The sequence below is a fragment of the Neomonachus schauinslandi genome, chromosome 3 (genome assembly GCF_002201575.2).
Source record: "Neomonachus schauinslandi chromosome 3, ASM220157v2, whole genome shotgun sequence".
Taxonomy (NCBI): domain Eukaryota; kingdom Metazoa; phylum Chordata; class Mammalia; order Carnivora; family Phocidae; genus Neomonachus; species Neomonachus schauinslandi.
The window spans coordinates 64,230,266-64,254,465 of record NC_058405.1 but is presented as its reverse complement, the minus strand read 5'-3'; the positions used below and the strand labels follow the sequence as shown (position 1 = coordinate 64,254,465).

At 35.1% G+C, this 24,200-nt stretch overlaps 1 protein-coding gene across 1 annotated transcript in view; it reads right to left on the bottom strand.

Annotated features, from left to right (window-relative positions):
* TRPC4 (transient receptor potential cation channel subfamily C member 4) overlaps positions 1-23,786 on the bottom strand; it is a 193,936-nt gene extending 170,150 nt beyond the window's left edge. Inside the window, exon 1 of the mRNA XM_021678301.1 lies at positions 23,604-23,786. The gene's annotated coding sequence lies outside the window, so the exon portion shown is untranslated. The remainder of the gene's footprint in view (positions 1-23,603) is intronic.
* Positions 23,787-24,200: the final 414 nt, after the last annotated feature.

The window sequence follows — 24,200 nt, the reverse complement described above, 5'->3', positions numbered from 1 at the left end:
TTCTTGCCTCCGGGTCTAAGAGATCACCTGACACCCTTAGCTTCAACTGCCAACTTATTTTCATTGTTAGAAATGAGATATTTTTAGCATCTCAGGGATTAGTGCCTCAACTATAAGAAGAGTGTTTTGGCTACATCTTACCAGATTCGTTGCCATTTTCTTTCAATGGCTTCCTGCTCCAGCCCCATTCTTCCCATAATCCTCCATTCCTTTAGCTCTCTGGGGTCTTAACTGTTTTCTAATTTTAACAAAAATTGAGGTTGTATTTTTAAATTTTTCTTATTTTCTTTGTACTTTATCAAGGAAGAGTAGGCTATCTTTAAGTAAGGAATCCCTACAAAGTGCTAAATATTTACTGTAGATTATACTTAAATACAATTTTCTATAATTGAGCTTATAAATCATAATATCTTAATATTTTTCATTTACTGGAATACTATTTATCTTCATGTTACATCTACATTTCCCTCATAAATTTAGTGCACTTAAATAAAATAGATGCCATTAATTTCAACTAACAATCGTAGTATCAACTTGAATTTTTACAACTCAAAATACTCAGATAAAGTGGAAGCTTCAATATTTAACTTCGTGTTTGGACTTAAATAATATTTGCATGAATTTGCACTTAGCATAAAATCAATTATTGAACAAACTTTTTTTTTAAAGGCACAACTGCCTAATAGCCGTAACTTACCGAGATGAAAATTTGAAGAAAAGGTTTTAAGTGAATCGGATATGATTTGACTTTAGAAAACAAGCGTGACTGAGTATTGGAAATCAGAGCTACACTGCTAGAATAACTGAATGTGACTTAAAAAATTATACTGCCATTTCCCAGCAGGAAAAAGGAGTTCAGTATGACAGAGTTGAGGGATAGTTAATGAAAAAGTCAATATATTTCATGCTTCTATCCAAGGTATTACTTTTCACAAATCCAGTTGCACCTAGAAGATTTATAAACTTGAACAGTATTATCACTATACTGTAATATTAGTCTGTATTACATAAATATTAGCACATTTTCACCTAAAAGAGAAAAATGATTCATATATGTTCTACATTGTTACCTGATTTTCAAAGATTCTGAGTACAATATATTGACAAGATATTTAATTTTGTTACTCTTACCCATCCTCCCAAATTCTTTTTGTTTCCAATCCTAAATTATGTGTTGTTTTTGAATACTTTAAGTCAGATTTACTCTAACTTGGCTTTGACTGTTCTATGTTTTCATTTAGGGAAGGTTATCACTTAATATATTGATAAAATAAAAACTTTGCCCATCGAGTTTTTTTAAATACGAATTATGCTACTGGTAGAGAGTCAAAAACAATCAAGGCATTACAAGGAAATTATTTTCTACAAACTCTAAACCACAAAAACTGTCACACTGAAATAGGTTATATTCTTCATCATTCCTAATTAAATTCTAAGACATGCAAGAATGTGTTCTTGTCCTATTTCTTGTGTTAAGTTTCTTGCCTCTGAAATCTCTCTTTGACGTAGTTTCCATTATAACATCTTGAGATAAATACAAAGTGACTTAGGCTATCATTTGTCTCTATCACATCTGAATCAATCTTGGATAAATCCTATCTTCTGATTTTTTTCTTGTATACCCTATATACTGATTGCTGTTAGAAGGAAAAAATAATGCAAAACAAAAAATGCATGCAATCATTTGGCACTATGAAATCCATTTTCTAATGACAGTTGTCTTCTCAAAGTTGTTAGTCAGTAGTCAATACTTTCTGTTCTCTTTGGTGGTTCTTGTAAGCTTTTAATTTGCACTTATGCCTCTAAAAATCACCATTCCTTCCTTCTCAGGCAGCAATGACATCTTCAGTTTTCACTGTAAAACATGGTCAATGACTGTCCCATGTCCTCCATCCACAGCCATCCTTCTCCTTAGTATTAGAAGCTTTGAGGTGTTTCTTTAAAGGCAAAATGCTTTACCTGTGGTCTTGTCCAAAATCTTGCGTACTTATCCTTTGTTGCTCTCACATCTTTGTGATGGCCTGCAAACACCATGGGTTTCTTAGCTTGCACACTCAGCCACACCTCTTTCCTCTAGGTCTTGCTAGCTATGGACTACACCCAAGTTATTGGCAGGAGTTCTACAGAAAGAAAGATGATATGCAGCCAGTGATTACAGCACAATTCACTAGACAATTTGATATGACAGTAACCAGAGAGCCAAGGGCGCCTGGGTGGCTCAGTCGGTTAAGTGTCTGCCTTCGGCTCAGGGCAGGGTCCCAGGGTCCTGGGATCGAGTCCCACATCAGGTTCCTTGCTAAGCGGGGAGTCTGCTTCTCCCTCTGCCTGCCGCTCCCCCTGCTCATGCTCTTTCTGACAAATAAATAAAATCTTAAAAAAAAAAAAAAACCAGGAGAGCCAAAATAAAGTGGAAGATAACTTAAATGTTTGTACTCTAGCTACTCTCAAACTTATTTTTCAAATCAACACACAAGATGGATGGCATTCATATGTGTGGCATATTCCTATGCCCAATTCCCAGGACATTGATTTATATATTAGGTGTGATATTATTAGGGTAAATATAAGTAAACTCTAATGTCTAATTATATCTTTTTGGAACACTGCTACTTTATATTTAATAATGACTTATTTGTACCAAACTTCATATCTGACCACACAAGAGTGCTACAATGTCGAGATGGATCAGTGGTTCTCAGTGTGTGATCAGAAGCATCGACATCACCTGGGAACTTGTTGGAGATGCAAATTCCCATGTCCTACCCTAGACCCACTGAACAAGAAACTCTGGGGCATAACCCAGCAATCTGATGTGCCCTGATCTAGATGCTAAACCAATTTTTTAAAGAAAATGTTGAATTGCAATGTCACAGTCGCAGAGTTAAAGCTCTTGGATTACACAGTCTAAATAAATTCTGTCTTATGCTTAGTAATTACTCAAATACATGTCAGTTGAATGGAAGAACTGAGATGGTTTGTTACATATTTTTTTGTATAATGAAAAATTTAGTTTTTTTTTCTATTTGAAAAGAAAAGTATCAAAGTGATTCAGTTGCACGCAATTTACCTTTTCTTTGCCCTGACACAAATTAGTATATAGAAAATAGACAACACCCACTTTTCTATGAAACACATTTTAAGTATAGGTCTTTATTCTTATATAAGGAGAAGCACTGAGGGGAAGTTAGGAATATATACACCAAGATTAATATTCTAGACTTGCACATACTTGCTGCAAGACCTTGAGACCTAAAGGCTCAGTGCCCTCACGCATGATAGAATGGTCAAAAATACCCTCCATTTACAGAAGAAGAAACAGGGGCTTAAATTTAATAAATAACTTATCCCAAAGTGACATAGCTAGTTAATGACAGAGCTGAGATACCTAGTAAGTCTGATGCCATGTTCCTAGCCACTGTCAAGAGCTTGACAGAACTTATCTCATAAAGCTAAAGTGAGAATTAAATTAGGTAATACACATAAAAGTTTCAATGTATTGAGCACATAATATGTGCTCAATAAATACTAACCACTAGTACTATTGGTATTATTGCAATCACTACGAGGCCAGTACCCAGAAGAATTTGCAGGGATTGCCACCAACAGGATATCTTGATACCTTATAAGCCCTACAAGCTCCCTCATGGAACCATCAAGTGCTTTGTTTTCCTTGACTCTCTCCCTTCTCAGGCATCCTTGCTCCACTGCAAAACAGTGGGAAGGACTTTAGCAGAAGCCATGAGTTCCTGGTTTTCAAAACTCTACTCTGATCACATCTCACTCTCTCTCTTTAAAGCTTGCATAATATGAAAAAAAAAAAGCTTGCAAAATATGGTTATGATCAAGGGCATTACTTGTTTCATAATGCAGGCATATCTAGTGTTAACCTACATCTCTAACTGTTAGAGAGAGCATGATTTCAATGAAAAAGTTAAATCACTCAATTAGAAACAACCTGTGAGCTATATCTCAATATCCATAGTTAGGTTTCAGTGATAAATTATTAGCTATGATCCTATACTTGGTGAGATTGGAGCATTATTATATAGTCGGCACTGTGATATATTATTTTATATATATATATCTTGCCAACTGCACTGTAAATTGGATATTTTTAACCTCAGTTAATAGATGAGAAACCTGAGGATCAAAGATATTAAGTAATTCACATAAAGTTATCCAGCTAGTGGATGTGAGGGTCAAAATTCAAACTGGGGTCTATGTAACATCAAATCTGAGGCCTTTAATCACTTCCTTCCACACAGCTAGGATGGTTTAGCACAGTTCAAATGACAGACATTGTGAAAGTGTGTCATCATGCTATCATTTTTCTCAAATGTTGTTAACCATAATATTCCATCAACCAGAACATTCCATCCTCCTGGGGTAATTTACTGTAAAATCAATCACATTTGAGTCTGAAATATGATCTTTTTATTAGTCAGACCATCAATAATTAATTTTCAGACAAATTTTACCTTAAGCAGAGTTTTTGCAAGCAGAAAATAATATGCATTTTCTTGTGTCTTGATGTTTTTGTTTTACTCTACAACTTTGTTGACAGGTTATGTCAGTGAAAATGCCGGGAAGGTAAATCAAATCAAATCAAATAGAGGTTGATTCCAGAAGAAACCACATCAATTATTTAATTCTGCTTTTTCATTGTTACTGTTGTCAGGTACCTGGTACCACAGGAAAAAAAATATTTCTAGTTGTCTTAGACAATAGACTTTAGAAAGTCAGTGCTTCAAATGAAGAGGATTATTAATAATTAGGAATCTTTAATGCAAAACAAATATTATAAAAGAAGATATCAGAAGTATTTACTTAAAAATATTTAGTTTTTTCCTAAAAAAATTAAAAATAGAACTGCCATATGATCCAGCAATCCTACTTCTGGGCATATATCTAAAGGAAATGAAAAGAGAATACCTAAGAGTTACCTGCACTCCCGTATTCAGGGCAGCATTTTTCACAATAGCTAAGCTATAGAAATCATCTAAGTGTTCATCACGGGATGAATGGATAAAGAAGATGTGATACACACACACACACACACACACACACACACAGGGCTATTATTCAGCCATAACAAAGAAGGAAATCCTGATATTTGAGAAAACATGGATGGACCTTGATGGTATTATGCTAAGTGAAATAAAATAAGCCAGACAAAGACAAATACTGCGTGGTTTCACATATGTGTGGAATTTTAAAAAGAGTCAAACTTATAAAAATAGGGAGTAGGAAAGTGGTTGCCAAGGCCTGTGGGGTGGAAGTGGGGGTAATAGAGAGAGGTTAGTAAAAGGATATATACTTGCAGCTGTAAGATGAATAAGGTCTGAGGATCTAATGTATAACATGGTGACTACAGCTGATAAAACTGTACTGTGTAATTGAGTTTGCTGAGAGAATAGAACATAAATGTTCTCATCAGCACAAAATAAAACAGAAAAAATATGTGTGGTGGTGGATGTGTTAATTAACCACATGGAAGGAATCTTTTCATAATGTATATGTACATCAAATCATCATAGTGTACATTTTAGATATCTTACGATTTTATTTGTCAATTATATCTCAATAAAACTGAAAAAATTTAGACAGCTGCAAGTGTAGATTTGACTGGTATTTGAAAGTGAATACTTTCAAGAAGAAACTTTATAAGAAAAATATTTTAATGTGATTCTTTAGGCACATATTGATATCCTGCTATGAATGATAAAGTCCTAGTTCACTTACACCATCTCTTCTCATCCTTCCCTACCTCCTCCCTCTAACAATCTAATGAAGATAATTATTTTAGTATCTGGTTGAATCAGTGAAAAATGTGTGAAAAAATGATCAAATATAGGTAGTTTCATATGGACCAAACTACTGTATATTTTAGAGTACTATTAGTTAAATAATATTCATAAATTTATATTTAATGTTCTCTTCTCATTTTAACTTCCACCTCCTGACTTCAGTGAGTTACAAATTTACTTATACATTTTCAACTTTATAACATTTCTAGTAGGTCCTACACCAAAGGTGCCTTTCCATTTTTGCCTAAACTTTGAGTCTACAGTTGGAAACCAGTAAGATTCATTTGCATTACAATAGCCATATGAATTCTGATCGTTATAGAGTAAAGTATTGGGCTGCCAGGAATCTCCTTCTCCACAAATCCAGATTCATTCCTAATGGAAATTTTTTTGCTACTCAAGTAAATAATTCATCTTGAATCTGGAATTCAAGACAGACTCACCTAAAACTAATCACCACACAAGCAAAAATTCTGTATCATTGGTTTGAGGTAAAGCATTGTAAATACTTTAAAAATGATACAGAATAAAATAAAAAATAGTTGAAATTGTGCTTAATGGTATATAATAACATGATTTACAGAGGGTCATAATAAGCAAGTGTATATTTAATGAAGAATATGCAAGACAAATTTTTACCTTATTCTAAACCTGTATGTAAACAGAAATACCAATAGTCTAGTAGTGAGCAGATAGATAGGGATAGGATCATTGAGATACTTATCAACAGAACACTGTAACTAGAAGCAAATGTTGGAGGCAATAAACTGGTTTTCTTTGCTATGAGAATTTGGGAAATCCCTTGTTTTCTCTATGCCTTATTTTTTTTAAGATTTTATTTATTTATTTGAGAGACAGAGAGAGTGAGCAAGCATGAGCAGTGGGGAGGGGCAGAGGAAGAGGGAAAAGAAGACTCCCTGCTGAGCATGGAGCCTTATGCGGGGCTCTATCCCAGGACCCTGAAATGGTGACCTGAGCTAAAGGCAGACACTTAACCAAATGAGTCACCCAGGCGCCCCTATGCCTTATTTTTTTCCTTTTAAAAAAAAAACGTGGTATGAAAGAAAGAGGTCATATGTTGGATTTCATCAAAATTAAAACATTTGCTCTACAAACGATCTTGTCAAGAAGATAACATGACAAGCTATGGATTTGAAGAAAATACTGGCAAACCATATCAGATAAATGATCAGTATTTAAATATATAAAGAACTTGCAAAGCTCAACACTGAAAACTAAAACAAAAACAAAACATTAGATAATGTGCAAAAGACATGGAGGGATATTCCACTGAAAACAACATACAGATGCAAGTAAGCACATAAGATGTTTAACATCATTCGCCATTGTATAAATGCAAATTAACACAATGAGACGTCACTACTAGAAGAATGATTGAAGTGAAAAATGGTAATGACACTAAAGTAAGGATGCTACTTGATCCTATGTTACCACACCCTGATCTGTAAGGCTATGGAAAAACTAGATCATTCATACATTGCTGGTAGGAATGTAAAGTGGTACAGTCACTCTAAAAAATAGTTTGGCAGTTTTTTAAAAAACTAAACATGCAACTAACATATGACTCAACAATTACACTCTGGGCATGTTTCCCAGATAAATGAAGACTTATGTTCACACAAAAATGTGTACACAAATGTTTATTGCAGCGTTATTGGTTATGGCAAAAACCTGGAAACAACCCAGATGTCCTTCAATGCATGAATGGTTAAACAATGGGTGGTTCATCCACACCTGGAATACTACTCATCAATAAAAAAAGAAACAATCTGTTTTTGCACGCAATAACTTGTATGAATCTCAAGGGTATTATCTTGAGTGGAAGAAGCCAATCTCAAAAAGTCAAATATTATACGATTTCAATTATATTATATTCTCAAAATGACAAATTACAGTGATGGAAAACAAATGAGTGGTTTCTGGGGGTTAGAGATGGTGTCTATAAAAAAAAAAGTAAAAATATAAATCAAGAGGCAGACCTTGTAACGATCATATTTAAAATACACTTGAAAAAGGGAAGAAAGATAAAAATTTGGTGATTTTTTCTGAAATTGACATTAATAAATAAGGATGAGACATGAAAAAGAAGGAATAAGGACACTGTGTTTCTTTAGGCATTGTACAATTGGATTTAAAACCAGTCCTTAAAAAGTAGTACCTTAGCAAGTGCTATAAAACCTTAAAAGTCTTGGAAGCATGGTGTCATACATACTAAGACCAATAAAGAAGAAAAGGATTATAGAAGCTGCTTAGTAATTTACAGGGGTAGAGTGAGAAAAATGTCTTAGAAACATGGTGTCATACATACTAAGACCAATGAAGAAGAAAAGGATCATAGAAGCTGCTTAGGAATTTACAGCGGTACAGTGAGAAAAATGCCTCAGATTTCAAACCTGCATTATAGAATAATTGTTAAGAGAGTTGGTTTTGGGGGCGCCTGGGTGGCTCAGTTGGTTAAGCAACTGCCTTCGGCTCAGGTCATGATCCTGGAGTCCCGGGATCGAGTCCCATATCGGGCTCCTTGCTCAGCAGGGGGTCTGCTTCTCCCTCTGACCCTCCCCCCTCTCATGTGCTCTCTCTCTCTCATTCTCTCTCTCAAATAAATAAATAAAATCTTTAAAAAATAAAAAAATAATAAAAAAAGAGAGTTGGTTTTGGAATTTGTGAGATTTGGGTTAAATTCAGGGCTATACCACATACTAATTATGTGACTTGGAAAAGCTATTTTAACTGTTCTAAGCCTGTTTAGTTTCCTGATCTCTAAAATGGAGATGATGACAGTTGTCATGAGGCTAATAAAATGATATAAGTAAACCAATCAGCCCAGGGCCTGCCATAGACTAAGCAGTCATTAAATGTTAACCCATGCTACTTTGCTACTATTTTTAGGAGAAAGTTGGAAATCTTTATTCTAGCCACTAGGAGAGCACCTTAAACTTCCCATGTTCTTAGCTGGTTGAAATCCCAGAATCATTAAAAGCCAGCTAGCGACTTAGCATGGTAATGGTATATTTGGGGGATTGCAGTGTGATGTTAAGTTCCAATGCAGTATCACAAAACAAGAGATGAGAAAAAGATGTGAAGAAAAATTATATTAGGTGTGACGCTCTTTAGGAAACACTCAAGAAAATTGAACTCAGTAGGGTTAAAATCTCATCTACTTAATGGCTTAAAGAGGATTTCAGTCTTGGGGGTTTGACATTATGTAGTTATGAAATTGTGTTTTGAAATTGATGTTTGTAAAGAAAAACATGTATGTTATAATTTTTTTGGCCCTTAAGAAATTTAAATGGGAAAATCTTTAACATACAAACTGCAAATCTTTAATATATACACAGCAGCATCTATGGACCATTATAGTACATAAAAATAGCAGACAGGGAGGGTAGGGGAAATTGGAATACATGGAGGAAGGAAGGTGTTCAGGTTACCGACTTCTTCCTTGTCCACATCATTCTTGTTGGCTGTAGAGCACATGGTCTTCACAGAAGGCATGTCAAGAAATAGATGAGCCTTGAGAGCACCACTAAAAAGATGAGAAGGAAAGCATAGTAGGCCCCTCCAGTATCACACCTCAACCCCCATCCTATCATCTGGGGAAAAATAGATCCAGTTAGTAGATGACTGAAAGGTTACCGAAGTCATTTTCCAAGAAAGCCTTCAAGCAGATCAGGGAGGTCTGTGAGGAGGTGCTCTTAGTCATTAGTACAAATAAAAGTGGCATGATGATTTTCTGGCAAATCTATGCAAAATGTGTGAAGAAAGAAAGTACTCAGGTCAAGAAGAATTAAGAACTAAAGTATTTGCTTATAGGTCTGTGACATAGAAATGAAATGATCCTCTGAGTCAGGTTTGAGAGACCCCCAACATCTGCTCTTTCCTCAAGGACTGTCTTGGGTTATAGCCCCAAAGTCTTCCAGATGGCACCCCACATCCTTTGGGGAAGCTTGGTTATCTCCCTCCAGATGTACCAAGGTATTGTCTGAAGTCCCATTACAGTCCATTGCAAAGACCTGGATTCCCACAATTACATGAAATCTATGGGCTTCCTGGGTAGGAGACTGGGTGTGCAGCTGCCAAGGCTCAGGTCCTTGATAGGAAGGTAGCTCAGGGGGAAAGTGAAATCCTAGATCATTATACCTTCCAGCTTGCCCATGTTGTCATCTCAGTGATACGAAAATATTGTTTCATTCACTCCATGGAATATTAAGGAAAGAAAAAGAACAAGTTATTGATACACACAAAAACGGATGAATCTCAGGGTTAGTGGCCAAGATGCTCCATTGGAAGGGAAGCCTGGCTTTAAGATGGGTTCTCCTGAAGCTCAGAATGGTGTACCTGCTGTTGACCATGAGATGAACTCCTTTCTATGGTGGGAGATGTAGTGTTGAGGACCATGGCATCAGATTTTGTACTGAGGGACAGGTTAGGAATTTCAGCCAATGGACAAATCTCCCTTCTGGGACACAGCTGACCAGTACTGGGTGTAGAATTAAATCTAACTCCTCACTATTTTCTGAGCAAACCTTTACTCAGGCCATCCGCCAGGGCCTCATTGTACTTAAAGCCAATATTGAAGAAGAAGAGGCTGTGAAAAAAACTTCAATTCTCTAGACCCAAAAGATTCAGCATTGACAACTTTTGTCAGGCCAGAGCTAACATCAATGTCATGTTGGGATCCAACCATGGTCAAGTCTGTAATGGGAATTCGGCATTGCCCCCATTCACTCCTGCATCCCTTTAGCAAAGATTAAAATGACATTATTTTTTAAAATAGATAAATGCACATCTCAGGGTAAACAAAGTCTGATTTGGATGAAATGAAAACAAGTAGCAGATCTATTGATCATATGCTGAAATGATACTGATGATAAAATTAGAAATAATGTCTTATAAGCAGGTTTGGATGATGTCAAGTTATATTATCTGGTGTAATATAGTAATGTAGTATATCTGCAAAATGTCTTTAAGGAAATATATCAGGCCTTAGGTAATTTTAACAGTAACAGTTATAACTATAACACAAACAGCAGTAAGCAATAGCATTTTTATAATAGATTTCAAGTGGGCGAAATTAAGATTACTTAGAAAACCACAGGCCTGAAAAAAATCTCACCTCAGTGATGAAGAGGTCAAATTGCTATTGCATTATATTGCCTCTACTTTTTCTTCAGTTAATAGTGTGTTCACTGTTCAGTAAGAAAGAGCTATTAATTAGAACTAACTTATAATTGATTTGTGCCAGATTAATATGGTTTTGTTTAGAATTTATTATTTTTATACAAAATACTTTAAAATGGTTTAATTTCTAATGTCAAAGACTTGCTAATTCTTCAAGAATAATGTTGTTACTTCCACATAAATAAATAAATAAATAAGGTTAAAAATTCCAGAACTCTTTTGCAGTTGCTATGTTCATCTCTCCAGGGGTACAATACATATCTATACTATATTATATGAGTATAGTTTCTTCTTTTTAAACACTTTGAATTTTTCAGCATTAAAGTCAAAATATAAAAGAAGACTTGTGTCTGTATGATGGAATGACATGTAGTGGATTAACACTCCTTCTGATAACATTTAGAAAAGCTGGGCAAATATAAACAAACAAACAAATAAACCTCTGTCTAAAGAACTGTTGCAGACCTAACTAGGACTTGGGGAGCCAAGATTCCAGATAGACAGAAGCCATAGAGAGGTGAATTGACTTCTACAAACCATGTTTCCCCTCAAGGCATTTATACAAGGTTCCTATATCCTGGTAAAAAGGGAGACAGATGGAAGTGAGTGTCACACTCAATAACTCTTCTCAAGGCATTTGTTAAAATCTTAAGCTTTGCAAGAAAATAAGACATTTATCAGAAAGCTGCTGAAAATTAGAGCAAAGTATTCATCAATCTCACAAAAATTCAAAGACGAAATTCATTCTTTTGGAACCTGCAATGAGAAGTAGTCTTACTAAATTGCCAAGGTTCTTACACCCTCGGGCCCTATAACATATTAGCTGGGACAGCCAGTGATTCATAGGATCTTCCAAAGTCTGAAAATTAACCTCTAAGCAGCTCAGCTTGTGACAGGATTAAGAGGTCTATTCCCATCCTAGCTGCCTGCCAGAGGATAGGGTATATTCTATTTGGGAGAAGATGGCAAAACTTCTATAATTTTTTTCTACAATTTTCTATATACATTTTCCACTTTTAAATAAAAAAATTGTGAGGCATTCTAATAAAAACTTAGGAGAAACAGATGAACACATAGCCTTGTTATTGGAATTACTGGCCTCCAACTTTAAACTTAATGTGTTATTCAACAATATTCAGAAATGAGACAGAAAAATTGAAAATTTTATGAGGAATCTAGAATCTATAAAAAAGAATCAAATTAAAATACTGCAAGTGGAAAATGTAATAATTGAAATTAATAACTTAATAAATGAGCTTAACAGCAGATAGGACATAGTAAAAACAAAAAAAAAGGACTCATGGATGGGAAGATAAGGCTACAAAATATATCCAGATTACAACAGAGAGAACAAAAATGGATGGAAAATACATTATAAAAAGAGTTAAAAGACTGCTAGATACATGACAGAGTAAAAAGGTAACAACGTGTAATTGGAGGCCGTAAGTGAGAAGAAAGGAAAGTGTAAAACTATATCTGAAGAGATAATGACTAAGAACTTTTCAAAACTGGTGAAATTTATGAAGCCATTTTAAAGAAACGCTCCAAATGTCAAGCAGTAGAAATCCAAAGAGATCACATAAGTACATATTGTGAGACTACAAAAACAAAAGACTAAGAGAAAACATAAAAGCAATAAAAAAGATAAAGAACACACTGTTCTCAGAGGAACAACCATCAGACTGCTGGCTGACTTCTCAACAGAAATGATGGAAGTCAAAAGTCAATTGGGTGGTGTATGTAAAGTACCAAAAGAAAATAATTCCCAATCTAGAATACTCTAACAAATGAAAATAACATTAAAAGTGAGGTGAAAATAAACACATTTTCAATCAGAGACTGAAAAAATTCATTGCCAACATACTGACACTAAACATGCTAATGAGAACTCTTGGTTCCCCACAGAGGCATGGTGTTACAAGAAGGGAAAGAGGGCATCTGAAAGTAGCAGGTATGATATATGCAATTTTAAAAATAAAAAAGAAAACTAAAATAGAAAATAAAACAGATTTATAATTATTCTTGAAAAGAATAGAAAATTAAATTTATCCAGCTGAGCCTGCCTAGTCCCCAAAAGCATATGCACATTTTATTTTTATTAAAGACAAATACACTAACCCTCAAATTTATTTCAACATACTCTAGGGTAAGAAATAAAGACAACAGTAGTTCATCAAAAGTCAGATAAATATTTTGTAGTGTTTGGCCTTACATTTATATTTCAAATAATTGGCAAACACTTTCAAAGTACTGTTAAAAATTTTAAGAAAATAAAGTATTTGTTACATGAATTAAAATTAAAATGTTAAATTCTTTTTAAAATAAGTGATTAGCTATGATTAATGAATCAGCAACATATGTTAAGTATTTTGATGTTTCACATAAGACATTTGAAAATATTCATATAGTGGGCGCCTGGGTGGCTCAGTTGGTTAAGCGACTGCCTTCAGCTCAGGTCATGATCCCAGGGTCCTGGGATCGAGTTCCGCATCGGGCTCCCTGCTCTGAGGGGAGCCTGCTTCTCCCTCTCCCACTCCCCCTGCTTGTGTTCCCTCTCTCGCTGTGTCTCTCTCTGTCAAATAAATAAATAAAATATTAAAAAAAAAAGAAAATATTCATATGGTAACTGTTGTTAGTATTTATCCTTATGATTAGCGTGAGCATTCATTTTAGTGTAAACCCCAAAAATGGCTAAAAAATCCCAGCACCAACTATGTAATGATCTTCTCCTCATAACAAAACAGAATGCAATTACTCAATTTTCTTAAACACAACAGATTAAATTCATTGTGCCTTTCCCTATATATCTAGGGAGAATGTGACAATATGAAATCTCCTTCCTTAAAAACTTTTGCTTAAATCCTTCCTGATATCAAATTTTCTTAAATATATTAGGAAGAAACTTCTATCTCTAACCTAAAGAAAAAGAAAACCATTAATGGTAATTTATCATAAGTCATAATTCAACTGTGAATAAGGATCTTACCATAATTTTGTAAATGTTTAGAAAAATAAATGTTCATCATACTTCCCATCTACATATGGAAGCACCCTGGTCTGTTTGAGGGAGCAGGGAATGTGAATTTGTATATGGCAATTCCTCTGTCATAAGCCTCCTGTCCATGAGGGTGCAGCCTCAAACAAGCAGCCCATCTGTCGGTAGAGGACTGATGAAGTGCAAACAGTAATGATGACAATATCGCATTGGAAATGAACCAAAGGGTATATGAAACCCTTTGAGTAGTCACTGTCTTTGCTGCACTTGTATATCCATTTCATTTTGATCAAATTTTGATTAAAATAAATAATCAAAATAAATTCTGGCAGACCCTAAAACACTTCTAAATGCTAATGCTTTTATGAGTAGTTAGAGATTCTCTTTAATTACATTAAATATTTGACACATAATCCTGGTATATTTTTATAGATGAGATCTTATTTTGAATCTTAAAACCAGGAGCATTGTAAGAATGTAGCTCAGCTTTCAAATAACTTTCTTTAAATAAACTGAAATGAATCAAAGTTATATGTTTCAAATATACCTAGATTATTCAACAATGGATTATTTCAAATATTCAATTTGTTTACCTCTTGGATTGGCCTCTGTCTCTATTTTTACTTCATAAATATTTATGTTACAAAAAATCAGAGGCTAAAAAATTAAAATCAGAGGTTAAAATATTATAACATAAAACAGATCTGTATTTTGTTGCCAAAAATTATTGCAATTAACTACTAATCTAAAAGGGGGCAATTTCCAATATTTAATTGTACCGAATATTTCAATTCAGCAGTGTAATAACTAGTAAGAAAGTATTTAAGTATATTAGAAAGTTATGCTTTAAATTCTGCTCTTAGTGCTTCCTGCTAAGTACAATAGGTTAGAAATGAGCTTTTATTCTTCAAGTTAAAATTGTTGATATTTTATATGTTGGAAAAAATTCTTTATCATAAGTATACTATTATAATGAAATGTTTTTTCATTAAACCTTCTTTTATTCATGAAAGGGCAAAATCATTTGTTGGTTCACTTTGTTCCAAGAACGTGCTGCAGTGCTAAATGAAAGTATGCCGTTCAGCTCTCTAAGTAGCTTACACATTACAAATCAAAATGTTAAGCTGTGTGGTTAAAATGAACTAGATAAGCAAGTAAGTCTTTTCCCTTTGCCAACATTATCTTTTTATTCAGCCATACATAGAGATATATCTTATTTTTTTTAAGTTACAAAGCTATTTAATATCCCACAGAGCAATAATAACCCTGAAATTTGACTGTTCTTTAGAAATATTTCTTTCTCCTTAACTATGGAGGTTCTCAGAGGCTTAGAGGTAGGCACTCTGCTTATTTCAAATGATGACTCTCAGAAAGCAAAAATTCTGGCAAAAAAGAATGTAGGTCACAAAAAATTTTTTTTTTTTAATAAAAGATTAACGTAGCTAGTCCAGTCCCTTTCTTTGTTCCAAATATTTAAGACCATGAGAAAGATTGTCTGTTTCTAGGTCTTCAGTACATTCTCAGCTTATAGACAGAGGAGCTGGCTAGGAAACACTTGCAGTGGATACTGAGAACTTCTAGATGATTCCAGAATGGAATCTTGAGCCAAGATTTTTTTATGTCACAAGGCAAAAGGTAGAGAGGAGGATCCAAGTCACTATATCCCTAGCTCTAAAACAGGCTTCTTCTCTTAGGTTTGCTTCATTGGTTCCAAGGAAGATTGGACAACATGTGAAATGTATTACCATAAATCCATCAAGACTTTGGAATCCACTGATCTCCTAAAATACATAGTCTTTGAAAGGTAATTTAACAATATGTACATATAAAAGGAAAACACCATCTTTAATACTGCCAATACTGCTATTCAAATTTAACATAGATTTATAGTTGGAAGACCCAAATCCTATTCTAAAAGGAAACAGTAGTTTGAGGCAAGGAGGATGCATTTGGATTTCTTATAATGTGACCCAATGTTATTTTGTTTAAATTACAAGTATAGATTAAATCTGTTTTAATATAATTTATAGTTCCTCAGTGAGTTATTTCCCTAAGAAAAGAGCAGCCGACAATAAAACAGCACAATGTCTCTAAGATAATATGGGATACTGGAGCATGATAATGAGGTTCATGAGAATCCTTTGTTTGAAATCTTAAAGAAAAAGGAAAATATCTGCCTCTGTATTTTCAGCATCTAGAAGAGTGATTGTCATGCATTAAATAAGCCCTCAATAAAACACCTTATATTTGTGTATATACAGTATTATATATGTATACAGTATATTATAAAAATTATTCAGTAAGATTTGAGAGTGTTGCTTAAAAAAAGACTTTTGAATTAGATGACCTTCCAAGTCATTGATTACATATCTAACCATGCTACAGGGACACAGATATTGGCAAATAACTTCTCTTGTCTTTTATGGGCTACTTTGCATTCTGCTAACAATTTGTATCTCACTGTCTTTGATAATTATTCTGTGGTCATTACTTTAAGAGTTTATTATCCAGGAGCAGTCCCCCAATTTTTTTGTTACTTATATTTTGCCCGCATGCAGATGCACATGAGCTCTCTCTCTAATATGTAAAATATATTATATATAATAATAAATATATTAAAATATATTTAATATTATAGTTATATTAATTTATAATATATTTATCATATATTATAATATATTAATATTATATCTCATACATAATTTAAATTTTATAATTTATATTTAATTGATGAATTTAAATGTAGGTGTTTAATGCTGGTATATGTTTAAATGCAGATATAGATATGTATGACTCTAGATGAAATTAAACAAGACCCAATAACTGTGCTTGTCACGCTACAACTATCACAGAAGAGAGCTCATTTAAATGTAGTCTTCAGTGTGATCTTCAGGATATGCAGCTTCATCCCACCTAGCATGAAGGAGATCTTTACATAAAATGGTACCTTTGCTGTCACAAATAATGGGGATGCCTACTATATATGAAGCACAATGGATTCTTCATTCTTCACTCAATGTACTTTATGCATCATGCTTGTCCGCTCATCTCCTCTCATTTGGGGATTCATATTGGTGTGTGATCAGTTACTAGAAAGCACAGCATATTGAAATACAGGGGTTGAACATAGCAGCTGACAACAGACCAATCATCCATGCATTCTTTTACTCCATTCATCTATTTAAAAAGCATATACTGAATACTAATTGCTCAAATACAGCGAAAATGAAAATCACAACGCAATGTGCTATGAACTATGATCCAGGATCTAGCTTACACGGTTGTGTAGTTTCTCCGCTATCATTTAGAGATAAAATATATGAAAAATGTAGCAGAGTATCTGAACACTTTTCATAAACCTTGATTTGTAACAATCCTATTCTCAATGAGGTAGAATGAAAAGACCAAAAGAAAAAGAAAAAAAAAAAGCAAAAAGCTCATGCCACCCACAATTGGACATCATGTACTTGTCAAGTCTTTGACATGAATTCTCAACTTAATTTGCCAAATATAATCACTCCAAAGAAGTCCCTGGCTTTCTTTAGTTCAGTAGGTATTCCTGAAAAATACTTATATCTGTCCTCTTTCAACTTTGACCACACTTCCCACGGTGTCACGGGACAAAAACTCTCCCTGAAGAATTGTGGCACAGCCACATGTAAACTAAAACACACTAAATGTTATATAAACCTTGTGAAAGCGAGCACTATGGAGTAACTAGTTGACTGGACGTCATATTCATTGAATAACTGTGGGCTCATTATTTTTGTAACATAGGAAATAATATGGTATGCAATATATCATACAAGTGCAATGTCATTATTATAACTGGCTTCATTCTATAAATAAATATGCTCAAAATTCAGCCAACTATGGTATTATAAAACTGTGAAATAAGTTAATTATGCTCAATTACAAAAGCATAATATTTATGACAATCTAATTCAGTTAAAAACTCACACATTTTTTGAGCATCTTTTGTGTTTCTTAAAGGAGTTTACTGTCTAGTTCAGGAGACAGACCTCTACCCACCTGCAAGTTAGAATATAACAAGAGTTTTGCTTGTATTTATACTTGCAACACCTGGAGACAGGAAGGAAACTCAAGGAGAAAGTAATAGTGAACTAGAGTTTAGTGCTTGGAGAACATTTTGACAGGGGGCAATAAGGGAAAATTTATTATATACAGAGGGAGCTTTGCCAGAAAATGCAAAGATGAAGGGTTTATTCATGTGTCATTCATCTAATTATTCAATTATTCACTTACTAATACTCAATAAATATCTCCTGAATGGTTACCATTTCAGTGTTAGTTTTTGTAATGGTATTACACATATGGTATTACACATATTCAACAAAATTATTCCTTTATCTTCAATGTCAACAGGCCTTCAGACATAATCACATTTTTTTTAAGATTTTATTAATTTATTTGACAGAGAGAGAGTGAGAGAGGGAACACAAGCAGGGGGAGTGGGAGAAGGAGAATCAGGCTTCCCTCTGAGTAGGGTGCCCAATGCAGGGCTTGATCCCAGAACCCTGGGATCATGACCTGAGCCTAAGGCAGACACTTAACGACTGAGCCACCCAGGTCCCCCAATCACACTTGTTTTAACTGCAGGTATATCTCTGAAAAAAAAAAAAGTGGCAAATTTCTTAAAATGTGTTACCAGCTGATAGATGCCTTCTGGGATGTCTGAATGAAAGCTCCCCTGATAAAATACCAATGAACATTAAAGATAATTAGGCAAATAAGATTTCAGATAAAATTAAGACAAAAACACTTGTTTAGAAGTTTTGTATAGCATCAATAAGATGCAATATAAACCTAACACGTCCTAACATGATTGCATTTTCTATAAACAGAGATAGTTTATTAACAGCCTAGAGCTGTTTTAAAGTTTGGAATGAGAACTTTTTATTTACAAATTGTAATCTAATGACTCTTTAAGGGAAAAAATTATAACCTCAAATTTTATCCATAAAAATAAACCTTTTTTTTTCTTTCCATACATATTACCTTTATATTCAAGAAGAAGAAAGGAAATAATTTTGAGAACAACCTGCTTGAGGTGAGAGGCTTAGTTTCTGCTCTGCTTCAAAACTGTTAGAGCTTTAGTTAACAGAGTATTGTTTCATAATTCATAATGGGGTAGTTTATGTCGCAATGTTAAAACATTCAAAGAATTAAAGAAATAAATAGCTGTAGGAATAGCATGAACATATGAATCTTGTTAAGAGATTACTAATTTTATTTTAGAAACCGTAAGAATTAGGTAAAAAGAGTGTCAGTTTTAGAATCAAGTAAACAAGGGTTCAAATCCTGACTCTGCCACAAAGCAGTTTTGTTATTTTTTAGAAATTTAGTATTTTCAGATTCTTCAAAAGGTGGCAATGATACTTCGGTTTTAAAGTAGATGTGAAAATAAACATGAGAAAAACTTTTTTTAAGTTCCTAGCATAGTGCCTGGCACACATTAAGTACCCATAAATATTGGCCCCCTCTCTTTTTCTCCTTTCCTTTGTTCATAATACTTCCTGTTTTCTGTCTTAAGCAAGTTTTAACTTTTGATGAAATTTGTTCAAGGAAATTACTTATGTTGACGTTTTCAACATATTTAAACAATACAAGAGCAAACTACAGGCAGAATATAATGAACGCATTTCTGATTTATTTCATTGCACTTGCCATTTCTCGAAAAGAGTGCAGTGTGCTAGATAAAGCGATCAAGGCGTATTTTTAAATTAATGTTTTAATTAACATTTCTAATTGTATGTGTAAAACTGTGCCTGTGTCATCTTTTGCTCCTCAAGAAGCCATTACTCTATGACACTGCTGTATTTCAAAGGAAACATTTTTTAAAAGGAGACAAAACGTACACTGATAATAATGGGATGTCATCTACAGTTTAGTTACAAGAACAGATCCAGTACTGAAACCATTATCTCTTTTTTGTATCCTATTTAATTGAAACTGAACTTTCAGAAGGATCACTGAGATTTGTAAAAAATTTAAATAGATCACTTCATTTACCAGAGACTTCAGAGAACAATGTAGTTTTAAATTGGTATATTTTCAAAGCATGTGTCTTTAATTTTTATTTTAGCAAATGAATGCCTTCTTTTTCCAAATGTATTTTTTCGTCGTACAGTGGTTTTGGCAGTACTAATGTTCTCAGAGATCAGGTCTGTATTTGTGCTGATTAAAAAGATATAGGCATGCTACTCGATCCCTGATCAAAATATTCTCAAATCTCTTAAAATATTGAGATCTCATTGCATCTTGGAGGATTATTAGTAGACATCATAAGGACAGGAAAGAGTTTTGAAGCAATATTTCATCACCACTAGATAGAAGCAACTATCCAATGGAACTGGGGTTGAATTAACCAGTTTTAATGTGTATTTGGGGTGGGGAGGTGATAGGCATAAATTAGGTGAAAAGACAAGTCTTTTATTTTGAGCTGTCTCCTCAATCTCATTTTCAGCGACAACCAAAATGCTTATGGGAGGTTTTCCATAGATATTAAGAAGGTGAATAGTATTGGCTTCAACTTAGCCCAGACAATACAATGTAGAAAGTAAAGATGTACATTAGAATCTGATCTCATAAAATGTTTGTCAGTAATGAATTTGGAAAAGAAAGACTTAATCATTTATTATATTTCCTGTCACCTAGCTTGTTTTAAACAATAAAACAATCATCTTTTCATAAGAAAATATTCAGTCCACAGTTTTACTGCCCTGGCTATACTGTTCAGCAAATTTTGTATATCTATATTTACAAAATCTCTCATGTCTTTGAGCACTGATATTCACAATTTTAACTACTGAACATATGTGTGTATATCTTTATTTGTGTTACTATATATGAAGTAATTAGAAAAGATAGATTATTTCAGCTGTTAGCTGTTAAATGTAATGTTGATAATCTGAACTGCCATAAATTATCCTGGCAATTAAACATACAGTTATAAAAACATGCCAATATTCTCAACAATATACTTATAAAAATATTTTTTAATTCAGTGGGGTTAGTCAGCATACCCTAAAGGCTATTATTATTATACTTCAACAGAAATTTATCGTGCTTATAACAGGCTTTAAGTTTAAAAGTTTAAAATGTGTGTGCTGAACAAGATATACAAGATATTTAAATTTCTCCTAAGCAGAAAGAATAATAGCAATGTTTCAGATATTTCTTATTTATGTAAAGTATGAGTTAATTAAGGTTATCTTACATGGAAAGTTATTTGGTCTCTTACTATTTCAACAGTCAAAGTGGCCATAAAATTCACAGAGAACTTTAATTTTCTCATAGTTTTTTTTTTTTTTCTGTGCATTTTAATCTTGACCTTCTGGGAATAACTACAACAGAAAAATAAACAACATAAAAATTACAAAATTTTATAGCTTGTAAATAATGGAAATCTATTTTACCTTTTATAAATCTTTGAGAACGACCATTAAGCAAGTAAATGGAAAACATCTTATTTTCCAAAATCAGAGAGTTTTAGAAACATTGTCAATATTTGAAAGGTTTTACTAAAGAGACATTTCTTCTATCTGTTGAGCTCTAATAAATACTTTCTGCTTTGATGAATGCTTGTGTTTCTTTAAGTTCTTAAGAGGAAGAACTTTTCTAAATTTGCAATCACACATCTTCTCACTATGCCTTATTTGAACTATCTATTGATCTAACAGTATATTCATTATATTTATTCACTTGAGTATTAAGCACCTCTTGTGTATCAGTCTCATTAACCAGTCCCTGTTTCTTTTGGAGGGTAACTTTCTTGGCATAAATTTTTCAGCTCTTCACAACAGCAAGTTTGCAGAATAGCTGAGCTCTGATCAGAGCTTTTTTTTTTTTTTTTAAAGATTCTATTTTATTTATTTGAGAGAGAGAGACACAGCGAGAGAGGGAACACAGGCAGGGAGGAGTGAGAGAGGGAAAAGCAGGCTTCCCGCTGAGCAGGGAGCCCGATGTAGGGCTCGATCCCAGGACCCTGGGACCATGACCTGAGCCCAAGGCAGACGCTTAACGACTGAGCAACCCAGGCGCCCCTGATCAGAGCTTTATTGAAAGGCTCTGCAGCTCTATGATTTCTTATTCATAAGCAATGTAAGTGTTTTCTTTCTTTCTACCTGCACTTTTATTAATACAAGACATTAGCATAAAATACTTTGATAAAGCCCATTTAACTTCTATGTGATGTACTGATTTGCCTTAACTGCATTAATTCATAAATACAGTTTCTAAAGTGCTTCTTTAACAATGTCTTTCCTGAATTTTGATTATAATATCTGAAGTACTAGTTATCCCTGTATCTTGATTCTTTGCCATAAATACTTGAGGGGAAATGTTTCCTGGTATGCTGTCCAGGTGAGTAGAAGTAGGTATTACAAATGTCAGATTAAATAGGAAACCATAGCACAGAGATGACGATTTCAATGTTGTAACATATCCACCCACTCTTTCTTACTCTCATTGTCTAATTCAGTTTTATTTTTTTTTAAAAAAACCTTTAGTTAACCATTTTCCTTAAAGAATTTGTAATATGTTCTGTTGTGGTTATTATGATCAAAAAGCCAGAAATTATATGAAACCTGAAAGATTTTTTTCAGTTTTACAAGTCTATTCTAAATTCATTTTTTAATAAAACAAGTAAGCCTTGCTTCTGCCTCCTCCCACTCCTCTGGCTTGGTGCTTACTCAGTGAGCAGTGAGCAACCTGCTGCATTTTATAGCTGTGGAATTTAACTGGGAAGGGTCTCCCTAAGAAACCATGTGAACAAGGATGCATCATAGGGGACCCAACATAGTGAATACAGACAAGATAAGAGCTCCCTTTTTTCAAACTCCCCCAAATCCTCCATCCCTTGCCAGTGTTCTCTAGTCTCTAGTCACAATAGGCAGATGAGTTCACAGCTGGAACAACAAGTTGTGCTGTGAATCTCAGTGATTTACCCAAGTAGCAAACAGGGTCTATTGGCTTAATTGGAATTTCAGTTGCCAAGCGAACTAGGAATCCCTAGCGTTGGTCCAGCAACACGGATAAAAGTGTTTCTGTTTCTTGATAGAGAATGAAAATGACGCAGAGTGTAATCGATCGACAGGACATTGATCACTTTCCTTTCTTCATTCCCCCAGTTTAGGAGCCAGCGAGTCTAGGGCTCACTCATATACGCCCAGGGGCCACCAAGATCTCCATTTTCCCCAAATGCATAAAAGGCTAAAACAGCCTTCCTCCCCAGCACCGTGGCGTGGCTGCAGCTGCTTTGTTTACCATATAAGTCACATCAGGGGTTCACTCCTCGCCTTTTCCCCTGCTTTAAAGCTGGGTGCAGTGAGAGGCTGAGAAGCATCCCCAAACTCCCGCTCAGCCCAGGTCAACCACAGAAAGCTTCACAAATCCGGTCTGGAGCCTTAAAGAGAAACCATGCAGCCGGAGCCTTTTGAACTCGTAACCCCCAGGGATGTCCGCTTCCCAAGAGGGAGCCGGCTTCCCAGGCAGCTTGAGAAACTTAACCGAGATCCCAGAAAGGAGGCGAGGTGCAGCTCCGGTCAAACGGAGCTCTGAGGCGACACCCTCTTTACCTGCAAAGTTGGCAATCTTCTGGCTGAAGAGCGATCGATCCAAGGACATGCGGCCCGGGTGCTGTGCCCGGTGAGAGCACGCCCGGCAAATTCCAATGGGATTTCCTTAGTCGCTGCCGAGTTTTGGAGCATTCCAAGGAAAACGCATGAAGCTAGAGCCCACGCAGCTGGCACCGAACTGGGCGGAGTGAGGATGCTCTGAGAGCGGTGCCATGGGAGGCGGGGGAGGGGCAGCCCCGGAGAGGGAGGTGAGCTCCCGGGGAGGAGAACTTCGCCCACCCCCGCCCCCACAGATCCCTCGGGATAAAGTTAGCGTTCCCACGGCTGACAGCGGATGAGCTGAGAGGAAGATACTCCGCCCTCCGTCCCGGGCGGCTGCCTGACTCAGGGTCCGCACAGACCCTGCTGGGTAGGGACGGCCGGTGAAGATGCGCGTCCCACGCCCTGCTCTGCGTGGCCTTGGAGGGGACCCGCGCGCGGGCGGGCGTTGACGCTGGCTTCCCGGCTCCGCTGCCCCCAAACAGCCGCCGCCTCCCTGGGCTAACTCCTTGAGGTCAGCCAGTTGGGCAGGCGGGCTCACCACAAGCCGGCCGTCGG